At 42.3% G+C, this 27,006-nt stretch overlaps 1 protein-coding gene across 2 annotated transcripts in view; it reads right to left on the bottom strand.

Annotated features, from left to right (window-relative positions):
* TSPAN7 (tetraspanin 7) overlaps positions 1-27,006 on the bottom strand; it is a 182,008-nt gene that overhangs the window by 83,862 nt on the left and 71,140 nt on the right. The window lies entirely within an intron of this gene.

Raw genomic sequence — 27,006 nt, 5'->3', positions numbered from 1 at the left:
ACTGATACAGAAAGGTGAAACAACTCACCTGAGGCACAGAGTGAGCCAGCAACAGACGTGAGATCAGAACTCAGGCTCTCCTGATTCCCAGCTCAGTGCTTATTCCTCTAGGCTACACTTTCACATTGCTAATGCTTGTGCTATACCTGTTCTGTGCCAAAGGAGAAGACTTTAGTCTTCACAGCTGTCAGCCCAGTACCTTTCACAAGGATTAATTTCACTATAATTTTTGGAAGTGTGATTTTCTTCTACTCTCAGCCATATCACCCTCTCTACATTTTCCCGCCTCCTCTCCCACATGCATGTCCTATTCAATCACGTTATTTCTAAAGTTCTGCATTCAATTCTTCTCATTGCACCCATGATAAATTTAAACTAGAGTAAAGAGACTGTTCGATGCCCATCTCTTCCCACTAATAAAAAGAAAAACTATGGATGGGAGCTAGATCCAGATGAACAACCAAATGCCAGGGTAAGAAAACTTGTCCCACAGCTCCACCATTTTGGACAGATGGGGCCATTAAAAAAATGTCATCTGTGAAAACTGGCGTCTAAGCAACATAAACACACACAGAAAAATCAACACTGTAAAATGCTATGGACACATTAACTGAGAGTTTGGACTGCTACACTCGGAATCTTGGGCTCAAAACTGTCTCAGAGGAGGCACAAGCATCAATTCTGAGGCGGCCAGAAAAAGTAGGTTGAGTTTAATGTAGCAGTTTTGTTAATTTCTCCCACAGAAGATGCGTTGTCTTTTGTCACAGAACAGTTTCTCTGGTTCAGTGAGCCCCAATCATAAGGGTCACAAAAAACGTTCGGCTTTGAAAACTCAAAAGAGGTCCAGGAAACCAAAATGATTAGTCATCAGTAAAACCTTTTAACACAGCCTGTATGACAAAATGGGAACTAAACCTAGCTAGAGCAGTCATTCCTTTTCTGTAAAAGGGACAAGTGCAGAAACCCAGCAGTATGCCTTAAGTAAGGCCAAGCTGAATGACCTATTTGGTTATGCAACATTATGTGTTTATATTATTCAACACATATAATAGGTAGTGGGATCCAAAAATACCATCCATTAATTGTAACGCCCCATTAAGAATTTAAATGCACATAAACTGGGAAATGAGAAAGTTAAGAGTTCTCATAGTCAATATTGTACAAATACATTGGGTTATTAGCTACAGGTAAATGCAGATCAAAGTTGAATGTGCACTATGGGCTTTTGCAGAGACGTGGGCTTTTGCACACGCAAATACTGAAAGAATAGGAATGTGAAGGACAGAAAGGCTGAATGAAGGAGGGACATGGAAAACAATTTTAAATGAGCAACAAAAGGGGGGGAAGGGGCAAGAAAATATCAGAAAAAATGTTTTACTGAAGAACAATGACTAAAATGTATCATTTTATGGGAGTAACTTTTTGATTTTTTTTAAACACTCAGAGAGACAAAGGGAAGCATTTTGGACAATCCCTGTCATCTTTCTCTCTCTCATCTCTGGGCTGGGCTGCTGCGCCTCTCCATCCCCATATTCTTTTCTTTGCAGGTAGTTAGTAATCTTCTCAGGGCATGTCTGCTGGACATTTGGGTCCTCTGGCTAAAAGTTCTAATGCTGGCCCATAACACAGGGGCATTCTATGGACATTGATGGAGAGGCCCTCATGCCTTCCAAGGAGGAAAACTACCCCCTCTGTTAGCCCTACTTCCACTGAGAAGCTCCTAGGAATTTGGAGTCCCAGTACAGTCCCCCACAGTTCAACTCTGCCTGACAAATTAATGCCAGAGTTCTCTGCTCGGCTTTTATATACTGTTAAACTCTTCTACTACCTATTATTACTCCGTGAAATAGGGAGAAGGTGTTCCAACAGCTGGAAGCCAATTCAATTAGCAGTTTAGATTACTGGAAAATGATCTGGCATCATTTGGAAAGCCACCTCACAGCACTACATTGTTTTAGAATTTGCTTACAAAATAATGGCTTCCTCGGGCTTCTGAGATTTGGATAACTTCCTCATTTCATAAAAAAGATTGCTCACATTTTTCCTTATTAAAACATATTTTCCTAAATATACTTCATGCCCTTCCTCCAGTCCTCCTCACCATCACCAAAAGGGTTTATATTTAAAACACACTGATTGAGACAACTTAGTTTTCTTTAAACTAAAAGAGTATAAATTGTGCTTCATTGAAGAATCACTGTATTTAGCTTATTGATTTCACGGGGGTGCACTGATGTGACCCAGAAGAAATTGGCCCAGTGGATTTAACTCATGACACATTCACAGCTCTAAATGCTTCGAAAATTTCAAATTTTGACAAAAACATTTTTTTCTTAACAATAACAAAACCTTACCAAAAAATCTCCCTCTTTTTGACCAGCTCTAGTTCTAACTGCTGTCTTGCAAAGCTGTATCCTAACTGTTCTCTGCAACTCAACCCCCTTTTTCGGAGTTACTTCTAAGGTATTTGGTAAGTTTGACCTTCTAGCAATAAATACTGTACATATGAAATTAGACTGCAGCTATTAAATGGGAAAATAAGTCTTCAAAACACATCAGTTTCAGAAATCTAGGTGATCCTGGTTAAAAGGGCACAAATGTTTTGAGAAAAATATTTAGATAGCTGTTTGCAAGAATGAAAGCATTTGATATACGACTCCACTACAAAAGTTTAACGTAAGGTGAAACACTGAAGGACTAGGTCAAAAAGCACTAGCCAGGATGAATTTTATAATCCTGTTTATGTCATTGTCTGGCTTTAAACACAGACTTCACAGCACATGCTTATAAAACCAAGAATAATATATATCCAAGATCAGGTACTGTACCTCCTGGCCACAGTGCATTACTACTTTTTTCCCTCATCACTTTAGAGGTATTAAAATGGTCTGAAGCCATGTTCCATCTTAGCCCTCCACTGAAATATTGTCCCTCTCATAGGAATAGTGTTAAGATGCTTTCTCATATGCTGTAGGGACTGCACATGAAGGGCCAAATTATACCCAAATTATACCCTGATACATTCTGCCCTGTGCAAAATCCACTGCAGTCAGTGGAACTATAAAGTGTGTTAAGCCAGAACAAAATGTGGCTGATGGTTTTAAAGAATACGGCCTGGTCAATTTTGCCCCCAAATTTAGGTCTTTACGGGTACTAAGAAACAAATTCTGACAGATGCCAAGATCATTTTTTTCTAATTCAAATAAATTTAAAAACACATTCCCCTGCAGTGTCAGCAACTCAAACATTACAGTTTTTGCATTATTAGCAGAACAAAGCGGAAAGTGTAACTGATTAGAAACTGATGAGCCTATTTTCACTGTCCATGCTGACAAAATGCAGACAAAATGAATTAGATTCTTAAAATTGGTTCAGTCTCAATCTAGAGTGTCACCAGCTATGCACTAATGCCTGTTGCTTTAGAACATGAATGGCAAAAATCAGGCCCTTAGCAAGGATCTATCCATAATGTGTTATTTTTAACCTAATGGTGTCCCATTAAAAAAAAATTAATAGTAAAAATTTGTCTATCAAAATTACAAGCCAAATATTTTAAAACAAATACTCAAGATGATGAGCATTAACTTTCAGGGAATGGTCAACTGTGTGCATCTGCAGCTACATCACCTTTCAGTGGTGACAAAAAAGTGTTTATTAGTTGAAACAGAAGTAGGTTTTTTTAAAAATAGAAGCGATTTTTCAGTTTAGCTTCAATTACCATCAATTTTTATACTTTAAAATCAATATTAATCCTTTTCAGTATTGTTAGAGATAAGGATAAAACACTTTTTCTATACGGACTTCTTTAAATCAGCTACCCTAGCTCTGGGCACTTTTACAATAATTACAGTAAACTGTGCAATACAGGCAAGTCGCATCTTAGGCGAATTTAACATGCGCGAATTCAGCTTTGCGCGGTCGACAAAAACAGGGGGAAAAAAGAAAAACAATATAAAAACTGCATCTGTAGTGTGGGCGATTCCGCCCCCCATTCAACAAAATGAGTGTTTCACTTTACGCGGTTTTCGCTTTACGCGCTAACCGCGGAACGGAACCCCACCTAAGATGAGACTTGCCTGTATACTTGTGCCTTCCCAGACGTGAGTTCAACAAAGGATTTGATACACACAGATTCAGGCTTTATTAACTATTAGCCACCAAGTTTAGTACTCTTGTAAATTGTGCTCAGATTACACAGCTTTGAGTATCTATAACAACTTTTAGACATCAAAGTTGTAGAAGAAGGATTCCCATGGTATGGTGCTAGAGTCAGCTGTCACAACCCGGACATGGGCAGGTTGACCTAGCAGGTAGGATCAGGAGTCAGGCCTACTGGTAGGAGCAGGAGTAGGGCCTGATGGTTGGAGGAGGAGTCAGAGTTGGGAGTCAGGCCAGGAGTCCGAGTCAGAGCTAGAAACCAGAAGTTAGGCCTAAAACTGGAACTAGAGTCAGGAATCAGGAGTTAAGCCAGGAATCAGAAATGGAGTCTGAAGCAGGGAACAAGAGCAGTATCTGTTGTAGCACCAGGCCAAATTCTGCCAGCTTCCTGGAATTCCCTCCATGCTTAAATAGCATGCCTACACCAATCAGAGGTCCACAGGCGTTGATGCCAATCAGGTTTTCACTTCCTGTGTTGCTTAGTCCCCCCTATGGTTCATACTGCATTGATGACAGCTCTGCCAGGTCGCAGTGTGGACAAATTATTCACCTAGATCCCGCAAACCCAAGTTCTAGTCCTCTGAATCCTTGCAGTCAACAATACTATTGAACATGCATTAAGACAGCAAGCTCTAAACTTTTCAGTCTTGTTCCTGGGGGACCTGTGTAGGATTGCCAGGTGTCCGGTTTTCGACTGGAACGTCCAGTCGAAAAAGGACCCTGGTAGCTCTGGTCAGCACTGCTGACCGGGCTGTTAAAAGTCTGGCCGGCGGCGTAGTGGGGCTAAGTCAGGCTCCCTGGCTCCACATGGCTCCCAGAAGCAGTCAGTATGTCCCTGTGGCCCCTAGGCAGAGAAGGGGCCAGGGAGGCTTCACCTGCTGCCCAGGCCCCAAGCGCTGGCACCGCAGCTCCCATTAGCCAAGAACCTTGGCCAATGGGAGCTGTGGGGGTGGTGCCTGTGGATAGGGGTGGTGCCTGCGGACAGAGGCAGCGTGTGGAGCCTCCCCCCCCACGACCTAGGGGCCACAGAGACATGCCAGGTGCTTCCGAGAGATGCCGGAGGTAAGCACTGCCTGTGGCATGCACCCCAAACCCCTGCCACACCCCATCCCCAGCCCTGTTCCCTCTCCTGCACAACCCTCTCATCCCCAGCCCCACCTCAGGGCCCGCATCCCCAGCCCCCACCCACATCCTGAACCCCTTATTTCTGGCCCCACCTCAGAGCCCGCACCTCCAGCTGGAGCCCTCATCCCTGCCCTGCAGCCCAATTCCCTGCCCCAGCCCACACCCCAAACCCCTCATCCATGGCCCCACCCCAGAGCTCACACACCCAGCTTGAGCCTTCACCTCCTCTTGCACCCCAAATGAATGAGTGAGCAAGTGTGGGGGAGAGTAAGTGACTGGGGGGGGTGGAGTGAGTGGAGGGCAGGGCTCAGGGAAGGAGCAGGGCTAGGGTGTTTGGTTTTCTGCAATCAGAGAGTTGGCAACCATAGACTTGTGGCCCTCACCAGATGATACTGCTCAGACTAAACTAAGGACCTCCTCAGTTGGAATCACAGCCTCTTCTGTTTAGGGTCATGGCAGCCTACATTAGGCCTTCCTTAGCCTCAAAATGGTTCATACACACACCGGAGCAAGGAAGGTCAAAGGTCATTTACCAGTCCTGCTCCAACTCCTCTTTCCTAATCTTGATTCCTCATGTGGCTCTGAGGAATAACCAGGATGAAAATTAGAGCTAGTACGAAAATGAAATTTTGCCACCAGGAAATAATTGTTTTCCTATAAGAAAATGTTAAAAATTAAGGAAGTGTATAAAGTGGGGTTTTCCATCAGAAAAAGTCAAAGTGTTACTTTTACTCACCTAAACAGAGAGAGCGCTAAAAACTGAAAGTATTACATCCTTTTTCTCCCGACACACACTTTTGGAGAAAAGAATTAAAGTCAGAAAAGGAGGGCATTTTCCCACAAATTTGAAACTAAACATTTTTGAAAATATAAAAATATCTCAGAAGTTTTCCTCTGAATTGTTTTGAAATATTTTTGAAAACAAAAAAAAAACAACATTGTTCATGCAACTATATTTTTCAACTAAAAATACCTTTATTATCAAAAAATGTTGCCCAGGTCTAGTTAAAATATATTTATAGTTGTACTGGCAGAGTTCAACAGGCTCATATGCTACCATGCAACAATACTCTCAAAACATTGTTGCAACTTATTACATTGGTATCTAAGTTGCATGCTTACTTTGCTTAAGGCAGTGATTCTCAAACTTTTGTACTGGTGACCCTTTCACACAGCAAGTCTCTGAGTGTGACCCCCCCTTTATGAATTAAAAACACTTTTTAATATATTTAACACCATTCTAAATGCTGGAGGCAAAGCGGGGTTTGGGGTGGAAGCTGACAACTTGCGACCCCCCACATAGTAACCTCACGACCCCCTGAGGGGTCCTGACCCCCAGTTTGAGAACCCCTGGCATAAGAAATCTGTAGAATAAGTGAAGTTGAATACTTTTAAAAAAATACAGAACAACTATTTGATGGTAAAAGATAATACCAAGGTATTCCTTTATAGGTTTTTTTCACTACAGTTTAGCAAACAAATTTCTTTTCATATTATGGTACCATTCAGGTATATATTAATAAACTGTAGCTAGATCAGTACACAGAAGACAGGTTGAAAAAACTGACCTGCAAAAGTTATTTTCCACCATGGTGAGTGGAAAGCACTTTGTGGAAAGACATCATTTTCTGCCAAACTTAAACTTTTATACTTTAAAAAAAAATTGAGTTTCTAGCCCTTCTGTCTGCAAAGAAAACTCTCCAAATGTGGATTAAATATAAACCAACTTCCTATTTATTATATACTTATTAGCAATAATCAAATATGAAAGATGGAGCCCCCAAGCATGATTCGAAGACAGCACTTTGGTAGAAATCCCCGCACCCTCCTTCATGCTCAGCACCTGGGGAATGATAGGAAGCAGGGTTTTCTATTCCAACATTGCACTGGACCTCAACTAATGCCTTGTCTCCCCTCTCCACTTCTTTTCTGTCTACTTCTGGCTTATAAATTAGTACTCTACCTCGTAGATATCTGATAAATTTCCAACTTCTGGCACAGGGATCTAAAGCATACAAGCCCAGGGGCTGAATCCAATGTGTATGACATGAACAGATTCTTCAGAATCTAAGTTTTTATTTTTTCTATAGAAACTTACTAGCTGCCGATATACTAGCTGCCGATATAATCTTCCAAATGTAATCAGTGTAAACCTATGTTATGATGTCTCTCTGAGTTTACAAACAGACAAACGACGACTCAGAAATATGAATTCCTATGTTCCCTATTAATCTCGCTGGAGGAGGATGGGGAAGGAAGTGAAACAAAGGGCAGAAATAGTGGTGGGCCTCAGCGGGAAAATCCAGTTCCCTTGAGTAGGCCATGCAACACTGAGGCACTGAACAAATAATAACTAGATGTTTAGTTACTGCATAAAGGTCATATTCTCCCCTGAGCTCCTATTGAGTTCAGCAGGCCTACCTCAACCAGACTTCTGCTTCTTACTTCAGAACTCCCAGAATGCCATGCGTACTGTAAATATGCATTTACGAAATACTAGCCACCAGGTGACACTTTAATAATCTTACCATGGTGGTTATGTAAAGGAGTTTATATATCTAAGGGGATTTTCAAAAGTACCTAGGTGTCTAAATATCTTTAAAAATCTAGTCCCACATCAACATTACACATATCTGAATATTCTCAAACCTATATTAGTTTTTATGTGTTTTTTTTCCTTTGGAAAATACTAGCAATCCCTTTCCTCACATCCACCGGCCTGTCTTCATATTTCATTTAATTATTTTAGGATAATATATCAAAGTATTTAATCTTTCAAGTCTCCATTCTTGCAACAAATAGATAATTAACTTAAGATGGATTTTTAGTACAGATGTATTATGGGAAACACCAGAGTGGACTTTTACTGGACCAAATGTACCCATTAAAAATACACTGCAAAGAACATAAAATCAGTGACATTTTGACCACCGGGCCTTCAGGAATAATCTGTACTTCCTGCTCACAAAACACTGGGTGGGTGTTGAGCAGATTTTGACCAGATGGCTGGGGAGCATCCTTTTTGGCACTGAGCCATCATATTGTTTTCTAACTGTTGTTTTTAAATTTTTTACATGTGCTTAGAGACTTATAATCCGTGCTTGCTGGAAACTCAAACACATAAATAAAAATAAGAATGACATTACAGTCATGAGAGGTCATTCTTTATCACAGCAGCTAACTTCGTTTTGTCTTGTCAGTGTTCCATTTACCACTCATGGGCCAATGAAACATTCCCCTTTGTCCCACTAGATTACTACTGCTAACAAGAGGCTTGAGATATGGTTTTCTATGATGTAATATCCAAAAAATACACGTTGCGTGTTTCTATGAGAGCTAATATTAACATGTATTTTCTAGCTGTGGGGCTATAAAATTGCGGTGTAGATGTTTGGGATCAGGCTGGAGCCTGGGCTCTGGGACTCTGCAAGAGGGGAGGGCTCCTGAGCTCAGGCTCCAGCCCTCACCCGAAATGTCTACACTGCAATTGTATAGCCATGCAACCCAAGGCCCGTGAGCCGAAGTCAGCGGCGGGTGTTTTGCTGCAGTGTAGGCATACTCTAAGAGAGTCGATTATTGTAAGTTAGCACATAGATTTTAATAGATCTAATTCTATATATAAGGTCTATACAGACATTAGAGCAGCCAGATGTCCAGAAATGTACATTTAATCTCTAAATCTGGCTAAACCACTGCTACTGTACAGTATTCTATCATCTAGTCCCCTTGCCTCATTTTTAAAGCCTTCTATTATTCACTCCATAGCTTTTCATTATCCTCCCCTTAACTCAGTGTGATCAGTTAAGTTCCAGTACATGAACACATTCTCCATAGAATGGAAAATCCAACATAGCCAAATCACTGGCTGGTATTTACATGTAAAGCAGTAAATCCTTATAGGAAGAAAATTAAAACTACATCAATTCATACTTTGCATTAACAGGATCAGACATCTCCCTTCCCCCAAAAGCTTAACTGATGGCAGTAGCATTTAATCTCTTTTGCTGATGAATGCTTATTTCATTGGGCTCAGTGTACTGTTCTAAGTTTCTCAATTATTAAATATCTTTTGCCTGGTTGGTTTTAGGCTTAAATTCAATGCTGCAGAGGAGCGTGTGGATCGGACACCGACTTCTCTTAGGGGAGAGTCTGATGATAGAGAATGTCCAGGTTATAGTCAGGAGCAGAGGACGGAAGAGGATAATGTAAGGGCCGGATCAGATGATAAACAGTCACATAAAAAAGAATCTGGCACATCAGAAAAAGGCAGGCTAATAAACAGGGACAAGTTTTTAAAGTGCTTGTACACAAATGCCAGAAGTCTAAATAATAAGATGGGTGAACTAGAGTGCCTTGTGATAAAGGAGGATATTGATATAATAGGCATCACAGAAACCTGGTGGACCGAGAGCAATCAATGGGACACAATTATTCCGGGGTACAAAATATATCGGAAGGACAGAACAGGTCGTGCAGGGGAGGAGTGGCACTATATGTGAAAGAAAGTGTAGATTCAAATGAAGTAAAAATCTTAAGCGAATCCACATGTTTCATAGAGTCTCTATGGATAGAAATTTCATGCTCTAGTAAAAATATAACATTAGGGATCTATTATCGACCACCTGACCAGGACAGTAATAGTGATGATGAAATGCTAAGGGAAATTAGAGAGGCTATCAAAATTCAGAACACAATAATAGCGGGGGATTTCAATTATCCCCATATTGACTGGGAACATTTCACTTCAGGACGAAATGCAGAGATAAAATTTCTCGATACTTTAAATGACTGCTTCATGGAGCAGCTGGTACGGGAACCCACAAGAGGAGAGGCAACTCTAGATTTAATCCTGAGTGGAGCGCAGGAGCTGGTCCAAGAGGTAACTATAGCGGGACCACTTGGAAATAGTGACCATAATACAATAGCATTCAACATCCCTGTGGTGGGAAGAACACCTCAACTGCCCAACACTGTGGCATTTAATTTCAAAAGGGGGAACTATACAAAAATGAGGGGGTTAGTTAGACAAAAGTTAAAAGGTACAGTGACTAAAATGAAATCCCTGCAAGTTGCATGGGCCCTTTTTAAAGACACCATAATAGAGGCCCAACTTCAATGTATACCCCAATTTAAGAAAAACAGTAAAAGAACTAAAAAAGAGCCACCGTGGCTTAACAACCATGTAAAAGAAGCAGTGAGAGATAAAAAGACTTCCTTTAAAAAGTGGAAGTCAAATCCTAGTGAGGCAAATAGAAAGGAGCACAAACACTGCCAACTTAAGTGCAAGAGTGTAATAAGAAAAGCCAAAGAGGAGTTTGAAGAACGGCTAGCCAAAAACTCCAAAGGTAATAACAAAATGTTTTTTAGGTACATCAGAAGCAGGAAGCCTGCTAAATAACCAGTGGGGCCCCTTGATGATCAAAATACAAAAGGAGCACTTAAAGACGATAAAGTCATTGCGGAGAAACTAAATGGATTCTTTGCTTCAGCCTTCACGGCTGAGGATGTTAGGAAGATTCCCAAACCTTAGCTGGCTTTTGTAGGTGACAAATCTGAGGAACTGTCACAGATTGAAGTGTCACTAGAGGAGGTTTTGGAATTAATTGATAAACTCAACATTAACAAGTCACCGGGACCAGATGACATTCACCCAAGAGTTCTGAAAGAACTCAAATGTGAAATTGCGGAACTATTAACTAAGGTTTGTAACCTGTCCTTTAAATCTGCTTCGGTACCCAATGACTGGCAGTTAGCTAATGTGACGCCAATATTTAAAAAGGGCTCTAGGGGTGATCCCGGCAATTACAGACCGGTAAGTCTAACGTCGGTACCAGGCAAATTAGTTGAAACAATAGTAAAGAATAAAATTGTCAGACACATAGAAAAACATAAACTCATGAGCAATAGTCAACATGATTTCTGTAAAGGGAAATCGTGTCTTACTAATCTATTAGAGTTCTTTGAAGGGGTCAACAAACATGTGGACAAGGGGGATCCGGTGGACATAGTGTACTTAGATTTCCAGAAAGCCTTTGACAAGGTCCCTCACCAAAGGCTCTTACGTAAATTAAGCTGTCATGGGATAAAAGGGAAGGTCCTTTCATGGATTGAGAACTGGTTAAAGGACAGGGAACAAAGGGTAGGAATTAATGGTAAATTCTCAGAATGGAGAGGGGTAACTAGTGGTGTTCCCCAAGGGTCAGTCCTCGGACCAATCCTATTCAATTTATTCATAAATGATCTGGAGAAAGGGGTAAACAGTGAGGTGGCGAAGTTTGCAGATGACACTAAACTACTCAAGATAGTTAAGACCAAAGCAGATTGTGAAGAACTTCAAAAAGATCTCACAAAACTAAGTGACTGGGCAACAAAATGGCAAATGAAATTTAATGTGGATAAATGTAAAGTAATGCACATTGGAAAAAATAACCCCAACTATACATACAACATGAAGGGGGCTAATTTAGCTACAATGAGTCAGGAAAAAGATCTTGGCGTCATCGTGGATAGTTCTCTGAAGATGTCCACGCAGTGTGCAGAGGCGGTCAAAAAAGCAAACAGGATGTTAGGAATCATTAAAAAGGGGATAGAGAATAGGACTGAGAATATATTATTGCCCTTATATAAATCCATGGTACGCCCACATCTCGAATACTGTGTACAGATGTGGTCTCCTCACCTCAAAAAAGATATTCTAGCGCTAGAAAAGGTTCAGAAAAGGGCAACTAAAATGATATGGGGTTTGGAGAGGGTCCCATACGAGGAAAGATTAAAGAGGCTAGGACTCTTCAGCTTGGAAAAGAGAAGACTAAGGGGGGACATGATAGAGGTATATAAAATCATGAGTGATGTTGAGAAAGTGGATAAGGAAAAGTTATTTACTTATTCCCATAATACAAGAACTAGGGGTCACCAAATGAAATTAATAGGCAGCAGGTTTAAAACAAATAAAAGGAAGTTGTTCTTCACGCAGCGCACAGTCAACTTGTGGAACTCCTTACCTGAGGAGATTGTGAAGGCTAGGACTATAACAATGTTTAAAAGGGGACTGGATAAATTCATGGTGGCTAAGTCCATAAATGGCTATTAGCCAGGATGGGTAAGAATGGTGTCCCTAGCCTCTGTTCGTCAGAGGATGGAGATGGATGGCAGGAGAGAGATCACTTGATCATTGCCTGTTAGGTTCACTCTCTCTGGGGCATCTGGCATTGGCCACTGTCGGTAGTCAGATACTGGGCTAGATGGACCTTTGGTCTGACCCGGTACGGCCTTTCTTATGTTCTTATGTTCTTAATAAGAACTGAATACAATGCAATTATTACATGCAAGTCTGAACCAAGTTTAACTATTTAATATACATACTATAGCAAATAAAATTTATACTTGATTAAAAGTAGTCTGGACAGAATTTTCCTCCATTACTTCAGTGCAAAAGTAAAAGACAGCATTTCTAAAGTTCTATTGGCATCTGACACCCATAGCAGCCCCACAGAAACTCAGAAGTACAACATCCCAGCTAATCCATTTAAAAGCTGAGAAACAGTTTTACCCAAAATAAAAAAAAAGCCCACTAAATCTAAATGTTTTGTCCGGTTGTTTTTACCGAATGATAATCAAGTTTAGGTCTTAACATATTAAAAGGTCTTAATTTCCTGCCTGGTCTCTACCTCCTGTTTTGAAAATGTGCACATTTTCATCCTTCACTCCTGCCTTAGCTTTCAAGTAGATTGCTTTGTTCTAAGCACCTCAGGGCTGTAACAGGAAACAGCCAAAGGGGTTTGCAGAGCAAATTACAAGTTTTGACAATAGATTATTTGGGAGCCATTGAGTCTGTTCTCTCCATTCTCTGCCTCCTCTTTCTTCTCTCCCCCCACCTGTTAGAAACACATCAATTCTAAAAACAAAACAAACAAACAAGTTTTAGAACATCTAAGTCTAGCACCCTTCCCAGTCCTCTTGGAGTTCCTCACTTTGATAACTGGGCCAGAGGAGGAATGGGGTGGCAGGAGAGGGGCGTGAGCCAGTTCCACACAGAGCAATGGCTGAAGAAGAGGGGCCTGCCTACAGCTCCAGCAGATCTCTTGACCTCTGTTTCCAATCACCAAAGAGAATGGCAGAGAGACCCAAAGTGCAGGTGCCACGTCAGTGACATCAGTGTTTTTGCTGTGGATGCTGGCTCCCAAAAATCTGAAGAAAAAAAATGGAAAACCCACTTCAACCCCAACTTTCCCCATCATTAAGGTGAAAAAGTATTTCACAATAGCAGTAAGTTCTGGCCTTATGAGTGGAGTCTGAACACCAGTAAGCCATCAAATGCCATCGGTTTCCCCTCAAGCACATGGCACTATCCCTACTCATCCTTACTGGACTGACAAAGGTCAGTGTTTTGGCCTTGTCTCTTAAAAACTGAATAGGGTGCTGCCGAGTGAGGTCCTGTAGCAGTGTTCTGTGAGTTAGGTGAGCACTTGGTGGTGGCCTGCTGATACTCAAGTTCAGAGGCGACCCAGGCCTGCCAATAGTGCGGGGGTGGAGTGAGGACAGCAGGCTTCAGCAGTGTTACTGAGCATGCTCAGTCTGTGTGAGCATGCTCAGTACAAGCCAAGCAGCAAATCGGGGGGTTGGGGGAGAACCCTGCCCTCTCCCTCCCCTCCATGCATCCCCTCTGCTCAAGCTAAACTGGAACATTATGGGGAGTAAATCTGCATCATCTGCATTTCCATCGGGTCTCAAAGTCTGCCCACACACAGAATCTTCCCTCCCTGAGAACAGGAAAGAGATTCCAACCTCTCTCTCCTCCAACTCAGGGAAGGTCAGCAGAAAGGGTGGAAAAACTGGACAAAAGAAACAACCTCCTCCCACCCCAACACACACGCACAGTCTCGTAGCAGTGGTGATGCAATTCACAAGGTTGAAAGGGGCAAGAGTGTGCGAAGGAAAAGCTCCCTCCTTCTACCAACAATCAAAGGAAGAAGGAAAGACAAAACCCTCTCACCAGCTGGGAAGGATGGGGGGAAAAAAAGACGTAACTAAGGGGGAAGTGTCCATGGTTAGCAGGGAATGCTAGAACAGTGGCTTTGGAACAGGATCCTTTCTCAGGCACCATTCCACCCCCCTGCCTCACTCAAGCTGCTGGGACTTGCTGGCTCCTTACAGAAGAGAGCAATATGATTTGTATACCACTGAATAAATTCCTCATTTCCCTTTCCAGCCATCCTAAGTGACAGTTTTTCCTCTTATCACAGCAAAGCACATTAGCCGAATGAACATCACCCAAGGCAACTGTATCTTTTAAGAGCAGTCTGCATCAGAGTCACTAGCTTGGGGGGCACAGTCAAACAGTTATAAAATAGCTCTGGGCTGACAGAAAGCAACCAGAATACTCAGGCCCTGCCCCACCGAGGACTGCAGGCCTTACTGGGAAACAGCACCTGATGGCAGAGTAGAGCAAGAAAGCTTCCTCTCTAGCTGTACAGGTAAGAGAGCAGGTCAGAGCATGTTAAAATGACATGTCACCATACAATCATTTGCATCACCAATCAATCAATCTCCTTGATCCTCTTAAAACCGGCATTTTATATCGGATGGTCTATGGGCCATTTTGCATTGTGGTAAAGTGTTTGGAGAAAACCAATATACCAATTCATATAGGACATCATGTTGTTATGCCAAACAACAGGTTCTGTCTGACTTCATCAGATCTCAATTGTACCTTTCCACTAAAAGTTCAGTTCTAAGATCACAGTATTAAGGCCCTGAATTAAATCAAATCTTTAGTTTAACAAGCGTGCTTAATGCAGTACACCTCTTGTCAAGCTAAAACCTGATGCAGAAATGCAATGGTTTTGAGGTCAGAATGTATCTTCGCAGGCAAAAGAGCTATTGGGGTAGCATGATGAGCTGCCAGGGTGTGATTCATGTCAGAAACATGTACAAGCAGGACACAATGTCCAACCAATGACAAAAAGAAATGTGTTTTTTTTTGTTGTTTAGGGTTTTTTTTGGCACGCCTGCCATAGGTTGCCTACCCCTGGTCTAGGCTGTGATCCTACATTTGTTCCTTGGCACAAGAACAACAGCTTGAATACTTCTGCAGAACTTTCTTCTATGTAGTTTCTGAAGGCTTGTCTACATTACCTGCAGCAATTGATCCAGACGCGATAAATCGACCGCCAAGCACTCTCTCGTAGACTCTGGTACTCCACCGGAGCAAGAGGCACAGGCGGAGTCGACAGGGGAGTGTCAGCAGTCGACTCACTGCAGTGAAGACACCACGGTGAGTAGATCTGAGTACACCTCTACTCCGCTATAACGTGGTCATGGGGAGCCAAAAATCCCTACCACATTGTAGCTGAAACCCCATTATAGCAGGGTAGGGGCGACAGGGCTCCAGCGGTGATTTAAAGAGCTCCAGGCTCCGGCCGCTGTAGGGAGCCCCCGGACCCTTAAATCGCCGGTGGAGCCCGCTGCCACAGCCCCGGGGTAGCGGCGTCAGGGCTCCAGCGGGATTTAAAGGGCCCTGCGCTCCCTGCAGCAGCCAGAGCCCCGGGCCCTTTAAATCGTCGGCGAGCCCCACTACCACAGCCCCAGGGTGGGGGCAGCAGGACTCCGGCAGGATTTAAAGGGCCCCAGGCTCCCCAGAGCAGCCGGAGCCCCAGACCCTTTAAATTGCCGGCGAGCCCCGGTGCTACCGCGCTATACGTGAACCCATGTTATATTGGGTCGCGTTATAGTGGGGTAGAGGTGTATGTCGACTTCAGCTACGTTATTCACATAGCTGAAGATGTGTAACTTAGACTGATCCCCCACCCTACCCCCAGTGTAGACCAGACCTTATACTGCCTTGACCACACCTGTGAAGACGCTGCGGTAAGTCGACCTAATCTATACCAGCTCCAGTTACATTATTCACATAGCTGGAGTAATATAACTTAGGTTGCCTTACCCCAGTATTGAAGACAAGCCTTATGTGTCCAAACCAGGAGTTAATCAGGAACAGTGATTTCTGAATACTCCCCATGTAGACAAGGCTTATATTTGGTCACCCTGTTCTCCAATCCTCATCCGCCATGGAGAAATACTCTAGAGAGGCCTCTGACAGACAAGTCTCCTGCAGCTACCCCACTGCCACCCAACCAAAAGAAGTGTTGGCAGCAGCAAAGAGGAAGAAGCATAGAAAACTAGACAAGTTAGAATAACTACAGAATGAAAGAGTCCAACTGCCCCATCCTCATCAATTCTGTCTGCTGCCAGTCCCACTTGGAAAGAACTTCTGCATTAGCAAGGGGAAAAGGCAGAGAGAGAAAAGAGGCACAAGAACACAGAAAATGAAGTGTGATAAAGCAAGGAAGATAGATAGGAAAACAGAAGGGATAGGAAACAACAGCTGAAAATCCTAACAAAATACCCTACAATTTTTCTAGCCAAATTTTCATAGCCTTTCGCAACAGCTCTAAATTTAGTTATTTAATTCTGCATTTTTTTTAATAAAGAGAGAGTTCTATTGGCACAGAGATTATATTTACCTCTACCCTTCCTTAAAATCTCAAAGTGGAGAGAAATGGTCTTGCAAATTTATAACAAATACAATCAAGTATTACAGAGTTACATAGTATTAAATATTTTTTCTGTTAAGACCTATATTTGCTTCTGCAGTTACAATCTTTACTTTATGGCACCGAACTACAACCATATCTGCACTCCCACTACACACACACACACACACTGACGTACCTAAGTCCTCAATTACTACTGTCATAATACAAACTGAAGCCTAAGAGACATTTATGGCCTTTTTAATTATTTGACAATACAAAATTCAAGGTGGCGAGAGCATGAATGGATAAGGTAACCTTCCCCTTTCAAACAATAAAATAAAAATCAGACTTTTGTAAAAAACAAAACAAAACAAACCCCACCTGTATTCATACATACAAAACCTGCTGCCTATAAAGATTGGGGTCTGGTTTGTAGGCCATGAAAGCCTGGCAGATTAGAGATAAAGTTGGTAATCCACCTTTAAACCACGTCACCATTTTGTCCTCTAAACTCTCTGTATGTATTGCAGAACATGAGCCACCCACTGGTCTGACATCCTCTGATTGAAAGCCAGCTCCGCTGTGGTGTGTAAGCACAAAGAGTGACTTAACATAATAAGACCGCTTACATTTAGGTTTAGATTCTCCAGACTGCTATAATGCACAAAATAGCCTTAAAGCAGCACATAAGAACATAAGAATGGCTGTACTGGGTCAGACCAAAGGTCTATCTAGCCCAGCATCCTGTCTACCGACAGAGGCCAATGCCAGGTGCCCCAGAGGGAGTGAACCTAACAGGTAACGATCAAGTGATCTCTCTCCTGCCATCCATCTCCATCCTCTGACAAACAGAGGCTAGGGACACCATTCCTTACCCATCCTGGCTAATAGCCATTAATGGACTTAACCTCCAGGAATTTATCCAGAGATGGTGAATAGCAAATTTCTTCTCTTCAGGGGAACTCTATACTAACATAGCCAGCTCCCTGCACCACCCACCTTTCCCCAGAAAAAGGAGACCCACTGGACGGGGCATATCACAGGTGTTCCAGCGGTGGGGCAAGGACCTCTAACAATCCCTATACCAAACAGAATTTCTATAAACCAAAAAGGGAGAAGAGCCAGAGACTCCATGAGTCCACAGAAGGCCACAATGCCAACCTGTTTTACATAGAAGGCACTCAGATACTATGGTTAGGGGAGGCAGTACAAAAGCCTAAGTCAGGTATGTGACAGTGTGCAGTATTTACATATTGAAAGCTCTGTACAACATTGATTAATCCTCACAACTGCTTTGTGAACTAAGTATTATTAGCCCCGTTTTCCAGATGGGGAAACTGACAGAGACACGAAGTTCACACTGCAAGTCAACAGCAAAGCTAAGACTAGAATTCAGGCCTTCCTAGCATGTGCTCAGTGAAATGTCTGCCTTCAAAAGGATGGTGAAGACCAAGATCCCAAACTTGACCTTCTTTAGCAATTCTAATTTAATTGGGTCCTGAATGAAGGATTTAGACACAACCTACTTCTCCCTTACAGAGACAATAAAAAGCACAGCTTGCATAAGCCACAAAACACATCCTGGCTCTGCAGCAGCAGTCAACAAACTCACTTCCCCAGAGCTACGCGAAAAGCAATCAATGCTGGCTCACTTTGGGCAATTTTGCTCTGTTAGTGAGTCTCAAATCATGTTCTGTGCACCACTGATGGTTATCAGAGAGCTGACTGGTCTCTAAATGGAAAGAGACATTATTAGCCTGGACAGGGGCTAAATTAAGGGGGGGGGAAGAAATCAGTGATGGGATTCTTCCCAAGCTCGGGCCATGACCCAAACTCCTCTCACTGACAATGCCCCTCATCACAGGCTGTGCAGAGCTTTATAATATGATTGCCTGTGCCGTGATGAGCAGTAAACTATAGTCATCTGTGTTGAGATTAAGTCATCCTGATTGGGCTTTCGAGTTAATGCTCCACTGAGATTAAATGGGGCAGGTCACATCTCACATAAGGGCCAGGAAAGGAAGAGGGCAGTGGCAGCTCAGCAAGTTCATACGCTGCCTCTGCCTTCGGAGAGCTCCATTTTGTGCTTCGGAATCTAAGCTTTTGTTAAAAAAAAAAAACAACAAAAACCAGATTGAGTTTCCTTTTACAAGGAAAAAACATGCATGAAAATGTATAGTTCAGGCAATCTTTCTTTACACAATAAGCTATAATGGACTCCTCATGTGGAATCCAGGCTGCCTGCCTCCACACCACAGACAGACTCCAAATTCTTTCAAATTTGGTTTAAAAAACAGACAACCTATTGAACAGTAAGAAAACGATGAGGATAAGACAGGAGAGAGAATTAGTCAGGAACATCTACAGAGTAGTCCAAAACAGTAGTTCTCAACCAGGGGTATTCATGCCCCCGGGAGGTATGCAGAGATCTTCCAAGGGGTACATCAACTCAGCTAGCTATTTGTCTAGTTTTACAACAAGATACATAAAAAGCACTAGCGAAGTCAGTTCAAACTAAACTTTCATACAATGACTTGTTTATCCTGCTCTATATACCATACCCTAAAATGTAAGTACAATATTTATATTCCAATTGATTTATTTTATAATTATATGGTAAAAATGAGAAAGCAAGCAATTTTTCAGCAATAGTGTGCTGTGACACTTGTGTACTTTTATGTCTGGTTGTGTAAGCAAGTAGTTTTTAAGTGAGGTGTAACCTGGGGGCATGCAAGACAAATCAGACTCCTGAAAGGGGTACAGTAGTCTGGAAAGATCGAAAGCCAGTGGTCTAAAAAGAGTAGGCTCAGGGGAGGACAGAAATCAGAGTCTGCCAATATTTGCAAGATAACATTATAAGAAGAAAGGGAATTACTTCCCAGTCTTGTCATACGATAGGATGTGGTGGGATAGTCAAACTAAAGCAAGGTAAAGTTTTGCTTAAATCTAGAAAATAGTCTTCAAATAGTAAAACCAATGGGCACTGGAAAAGACTGCCAAGAGAGGAGGTTGTGGCACCATCAGCACAGATGTTCACAAGGGACAGTAATAGAGGATGTTAGTGGGTACAATGAAACCATTCATTTTGCCAGTCTGCTAACTTCAAACTGGCTGACCCAGGTGTTTTGGTCCTGCTGACTAAAAATTCACATAACCTAAACTTTCTAAATCTGTCACAGCTAATCAGGGGAGATAAGCAGAGGTTGGGGGAGGCAAGGAGAAGGGAAGGCTCTTTTCCCTCAGGCTGCAATGTCCTCAGACCTAGTGGGCTCCCTTGCATGGGCAGTCCTGAATGGCTGGTAGATCCACGTATGTCAGGCTTCTTAGGTGGCAATCCACATGCACCACCTTTCAGGTATGCAAGAAAGCACACTAAAGTGCATGCTGTTTGCTGGAGTGTTTGGGCAGCAAACACCAGAGGGGAGGGGGTATTATTTGTTAAATACACAGAGAGTGACAGCCTAGGTAAGCTCAAGATATAAAATAATATATTTGAGAGGAAATTTTAAATAGATCTAGATTCAAATAATTTTTCCTTCGATGGTGCCAGAAGTGGTAGGACAGGCTGATTATGGCATGGGATGGTTGTGCACATCTCCATCAAATGATTTCTTTTATATATCTTTCCAAAGCACTTTCAAGGCAAACGGCATTCTAACGAGCTCAAGCTCCCTTGCTGCTTCTTTCTCTGCCTGCCCCAACAGCTCCACCGGAAGAGTCTTGCCCGCATAGTCAGGGCATGGCGTCATCAGCCGGAGCAGCAAAAAGAGGAAGGGCTGTTCTCTGAGATAAAACAACTGGCACAGAAACGCTACTGCCATTCCTGCAGTGTTGGAGAACTGTATCCTCATCTGTCCCTGCACGAGCAGGAGTTTTTTTAAAAGTATGTTGACATCATGAACCTTGCCAGGTGCGAGTCCATGTTCACATCTATTTAGTGCCCTACCAAAATTCACAGTCCATTTTGAATAATTTCACAGTCATAGGATTTTAAAAGTCATAAATTTCATGATTTCAGCTATTTAAATCCGAAATGTCAGGGTGTTGTAATTGTAGGGGTCCTGACCCAAAAAGGAATTGTGGGGTGGTCACAAGGTTATTGTTGGCGGGGGGGTTGCCACACTGCTACCCTTACTTCTGTGCTGCTGCTGGTGGTGGCGCTGCCTTCAGAGCTGGGCACCCAGACAACAGCTGCCACTCTCTGGCCACCCAGCTCTGATGGCAGCGCAGAAGTAAAGGTAGCAATACCACGATCCTCCCTAAAATAACCTTGTGATGCCCCCCCTTGCAACTCCCTTTTGGGTCAGGACCCCCAGCTTGAGAAACGCTGATCTCTCCTGTGAAATCTGTATTGTAGAGGGTAAAAGTACACAAAAGACCAGATTTCACAGCAGGAGACCAGATTTCATGGTCTGTGACATGTTTTTCATGGCTGTGAATGTTGTAGGGCCCTACTTATGGTGACAGTACTTTCTGGCCTATTTAGAGGGAGTAAAGAATTGAGATGTCTCCTAGCAATAGCCCCAGCACTCTTGAGGAACCTCAGCAGAATGCAGAGTTCTCCGTTATTTCAGGGACACAGGTAACTTTGATCCCATGGGTCAGCAGCAATCACTGGAGCTGAGCACAGCAGTGAAGCTGAGCATCCCCTGCTATGATCTTCCCCACACAAGAAAGCTGTCAGGAGGAGCAGTCTGTATTCATGGCCACTTTCCAGAGCGCCATGGCAATGCTCTCATCCACAGAGACAGCAGCTCTCCAAGGGCTTGTTTTCTGCTGCAAGCCAGCTGCCAGCTCCACACACCAAAAACAAAATGTAGGCGTAGGCCTCTGTAAGTGTCTCAGCCAGACCCTGCCAGTCCCGATAGCCACAATGTTGTTCCACCAGCTGAGCCTGGCATGGGCCCACAGTCTGCTTTATTTGCAGTTCAGTTCTGCAGTACAGATGGAGAGAAACCTTTGCATTTGCCTCTGCTTCTTTTTCAGGATCTCTGGGAACTGTTACCATTTCTGCCCTGCCCTGCTTCCAGGCTGTCAAGCTGCAAACTTCATAAGCTGGAGGATGCAGCAATCTGCCGTGCCTGGAAAGTCACTGTGATACATAAATGGCAACTGTGTCTGAGAACTATGGGATCTGTGTAAGAACTCCTACACTCCTAGGCAGAAAGGGAATGGGATCTGAGAAAAAAATAAAATAAAGATACCCATAGAGCTTGGTGAATACAGCTGCTGAGAACATCCAACAACGCATTCATAAAAACTGGTTAGGCAGTGTGGTAGATGCAGATGCAAGAACACAGTTGCTATGGCAGAAATACTCCCACAAGGACACAAATCAAACTCTCTTTCTTGAACCCAGTCAGTTTAACTATGCCACTAACAAGCTACAAAATCACAGTTGTAGATGTCATATGGCAGGATCTTTATTCTACTGTTGGAGATTAGGGAGGGAAATAATACTGAAGTAATCTACCAATATTCCTGAAAAAAAAAATCAGTTACTTTAACCCTTGACCACAGCAAACCACCTGAGAGGGTCTAGTTACTTCATTTTCACCAGATGGGATGTTGGGTTAGTATCTTTAGCTTTGGAAAGATAAGTTTTTAGTTTCAAGTGCATTGCTTAAAGAAACCAACTGAAATAGGAATGTACATTCACACAAAATAAGCACTACTTTAACAGTCCCACTGATGCCTCATTATTTTCATTAGTTGATATCTTCTCATTGTAAATTCCAGGGGGAAGCAGACAATAGAAAACAAATAATTTAGAGGCAAACTCCCCTCTGATGTGCATGTCCGTTAACAGCCTAGAAGCTATCTATGTTTGTTATTACACAGGCAGTGCAGAGTTGTTCTTCACTGAAGAACAGCCTCATTTGTTAGAGACCCTGCACTAGGATGCCTTGAATATCAATGGGACTTTGTTTACATGTTCAGCAGCCACACAACGCTCCAGCCTCTGAGCTAGAATTGCAATGTGCTCTTGTGCTGCTGCAGCTGTGACACAAACAGGTGCCTTTAATATCTATTTTATATGTATTGCTCCCAGTCTGATTTTATTCAGCGAGGGCAAGCCAGCAGGGCAGAGGACTGGAATGGAAAAGAGTCAGCTCTTCATAGCAAAGGCAAATAATTCCTTTTACAGAGAACGGTGACCGTGTAATCTTGTTTCCAGACTTACTGCAACAGCCATTTTGTCAGCACTGACTAGCAAACCTCTGGGACTTTAATTGGTTGGGGGTAGGAAATCTCTGAAGAAAAACAACCTTGCCCTCACCCATTCTGAAACATATCATCAGACTGATTTTCCTACAAGCCAAGAAAGTCCTAATGAAATTTCACTGACAGCATGTTCAATGTGAGATGCACACAAGCTGTGTAATCCAAGCCAAACATTTAATTCCTAGAGTTAAATTCATGAACAAAGGGTGGTAGGAGAGCTGTGGCCTGTTTAGACCCTCTCTCTGTGGGGTAGTGGCTTTGTTTCAGGAGCAAGGCCATTCCAAGATATTGTGCTATGAGCCAAGCTGGTTTTGATCCTAAGTCACTCAAGCTTCAAAATTGGGTGCCTGTAAATTCCCTTGGTAAGATCCTTAATCACAGGCAACATGTTACCCTGTTCTGCCAGCAGATGTCAGATGGCAATTGAGAAAATTTTGTTGCAGTTGTCTTAACTCAAAAGATGCTATTACTAGGGGTAGATAGCATATCAATATTAATGAACGCCATCTCTATGGAGGCGAAGCCTGAACTACCAACTCTATATGCTGCATATTGCACAACTTATCACAGCACAAATAGCTGACATGCTCTGTTACATGCACCCTCAAAGAAGCAACAGATTTTATTAAAATTCATATTTGAAAATATGCAGAAAAAACCAGCATGCTTTTCTGAAGCTGTATGCAGTGTCACTGTAGGCGTGCCAGTCCCAGGATATTAGAAAGACAAGGTGGATGAGGTGATAACTTCTGTTGGTGAAAGAGACATGCTTACAAACCAAACAATCTGTTCCACCGTGCCTTTAGCTGTGAAGACAAGCTCTGTGTGACTTGAAAGCTTGTCTCCCTCTCATCAACAGAAGTTGGTCCAATAAAAGATATGACCTCACCCACCCTGTCTTTCTGAAGCTGGATATTTAGAAGAAAAATCCCATGTTAATACAACATCTTAAAAGGAACTGCTCAGAAATGTCCAAGTTCAACCCTGCCTTGTGCAGATCCATCACTATCACTACATATGCCATTAACTTATACTCCTTAATTATAATTTTTGCTGACAGCAAACACAACATCTTTCTCTCTCCAAATCCCATGCTAATGATGGACAAAGTGATGGGACAAATGACTGTTTACCCACCCAACTATTTCTCTCCTGTTCAGTTTAAGAGATAACAAAGAACTACAGAATGGTTTGTGATTATATTATATAGACAGGAAATACATGACAGCGAAGAATATAAGACTGGCCATACTGGGTCAGACCAATGGTCCATCTAGCCCCATACCCTGTTTTCTGACAGTGGTCAGTGCCACATGCTTCAGAGGGAATGAACAGATCAGGGCAAGTATCAAGTGATCCATCCCATCATACAGTCCCAGCTTCTGGCAGTCAGAGGTTTAGGGACACTCAAAGCATGGGGGTTGTGTCCCTGACAATCTTGGCTAAAGCCATTGATGGGCCTATCTTCCATCAATTTATCTAATTCTTTTTTGAACCCAGTTATACTTTTGGCCTTTACAACATCCCCTGGCAACAACTTCCACAAATTGACTGTGTGTTGTGTGAAGTACTTCCTTAGTTTGCTTTAAACTGGCTGCCTATTAAAAGTATTTTCTTCACAGTTTGAAATGCAACATTACTCCCAAGTGGCGAGGCCACGATTGGATTATGTAGGTCAATCTCAGCCAAATGCCAATACATTTTTTATGCAACAACATGCCACCATGTGTTATGTGTGCCACATACATTGAAAAACAAATATTTTAGGAATGTTTTAGAGATCTTAAAAAAAAAAAAAGCATTACTGGGAATTTTTATCCTTCCCCATGATTTCTACTGTACAGAGTGCAGTGGATGCTAGAAAACTCTCTCAGAATGACCTAAATAGCTTTTCTTCACATGAAAATGTAATGACCTTAAAGTCAGATATTTCAGGTTCTGACAAAAGTTAGAGGTAAGTGCATCAGGTCACATTGAGAAGCTCGGAATCTCCCTTTTCCAACAGTATAACGGTCATTTAGTACATTTCTAACATACAGGAAGCATCCTGATAACATACTTCTAAGTTGTTACATAACTGTATCTAGAGAACCTGTCATAGGCTGAGGACTGAATCTTGCCCATCATAGGCCTTGGGTATTGGCATTTGGAAGTCAAGGAGAAGAAACATTTATCTGGGAGGTTGATACAAAAAAATGGCTGATGTTTGAAGCTCTGCAGGGTGTTGAAATGAGCCCAGGAGAGGTATATTAGCAGGCAAAGGGCAGGTTACGTGGTCAGTGATGTGTGACTAATTATCACAAATATAAGTTCCACATGGTGTGCGATTTTATGTGCATATACAAATGCGCACACACACTTTTTATTGTTTATTAGAATTTACAAGTTGTACTAGAAATATCAATTGTCAGCATGCACGCTTCAGCACAGACAGTACAAAATTCCTCATACCACTGTACCAGCATCTGATGGAAGAGAAATATGGGTTGGAAATATAGCTGTTGTCCTGGAAAGCCCAATTGTGAGTCAGAAGTTCGAACAATGGATATCAGTAATTCAACTGAACGGAACAAACTTTTCTACCCCGAGCACGTGTGTTGAATACAAGAGATCAGCAGTTACGTGAGTAACAGACCTGGGTGCCAACTACAGTTAAAGTAGAGCTACAGTTTTCATCCTAACCCCTCTCTCTGGCAATGACGACAGGAGATGTGATGCTTCGTGGTGCTGCCTGCAGTACAGACCACAAAAGCATTTACAGAAGAACCTTGATTTTATGAATAGCAATCTTGTTACTGACCAGTTAGTCAAGCCATTTTTCCCCAGTGAGGACCCATACAACGAAAGTGATGCTGAAGAACAAGTTGACATCCCTTCATATTCTGATGCCTTCAGTGCATTGGAAATTGCTTTGAATGGTTTGAAGGACTAGAAGAAAGCCATGCCATGCTCCATACAATGCATAAATTGAAGTATCTGCTGCAATTATGAGATGTTCAATTTTATGAACTTTTTTTATTTTAAACAACTCCTCACTCCCCAATTAGTTAGTAAAACAGGGATTCTGTGTGGTAACCAATGCTTCAGAAGCACTATTGGATGAGCAAGACACTATGTACGGAACGTTACATAAAGTACACAGCACAGTACAGTCAAGTATATTGAAAGACTTCAGAATCAAAGGCGTCCATAAATGAGACAGCCACATCTTTTTTAATATTCCCCTAAATAAAACAACCACAGCCAAAACCACAGGTAACTCCTGCAAAATGAAATTCTCCATGAAGTGATGTACCTGACCGTTACGTGTTATGAATACTGCAACGAATTTACAGTAGAGTAGTACAATAATATGCCAGGTATATTTTCACTACAGTACAATATTGAGCAACATTTGTGCTCAAATTTCATAGTTAGCCTTTGGCCCTTCTGTGATACTCTTCCAGATATGTAGCAGATGCTAGTATTGTGGTTTCATTATTTGATGCCCATTTCTTCCTACGGCCATTGTCTTGTGCCAGTCATGTTGTCCCCTCTATGAATAACATTTGCAAAATCCTCTCTGAACTCTATCTGGTTCCTTGTTTGAGTACAAGACAGTGACTGCCTGGAGGGCAGTACAACAGAAACAAAAACAAACCCCATAGTATTAATACACAGATGTACTTTCCAAAAACTCATTTTTCTTTCAGAGATACTGTAGCAACGTTATTTTACTGTGTAGTTTTTATAACCTAATCTTGTTATTGCATGCTTCCCAAAGGGTTTCAATGAACAGCTTTTTGTGGAAGAGTTTAAGATCTTGAAGCAACAGCACTAACCACTGGGGTCACAGACCTGTTGAGCTTATCATTCCCTTTTTCATATGAATGGCCTTACCCTTACTTAAAGAGAAGAAGGATGTACAAGGTGTAGAAACATTGGGGGGGACAGGAAGATTTAGCCAGCTCTTGGCCTCTCCATT

This window comes from Mauremys reevesii, linkage group 1 (genome assembly GCF_016161935.1).
Source record: "Mauremys reevesii isolate NIE-2019 linkage group 1, ASM1616193v1, whole genome shotgun sequence".
Classification (NCBI taxonomy): domain Eukaryota; kingdom Metazoa; phylum Chordata; order Testudines; family Geoemydidae; genus Mauremys; species Mauremys reevesii.
The sequence above is the reverse complement of the archived record's forward strand: the minus strand, read 5'-3'. Positions and strand labels throughout refer to the sequence as shown.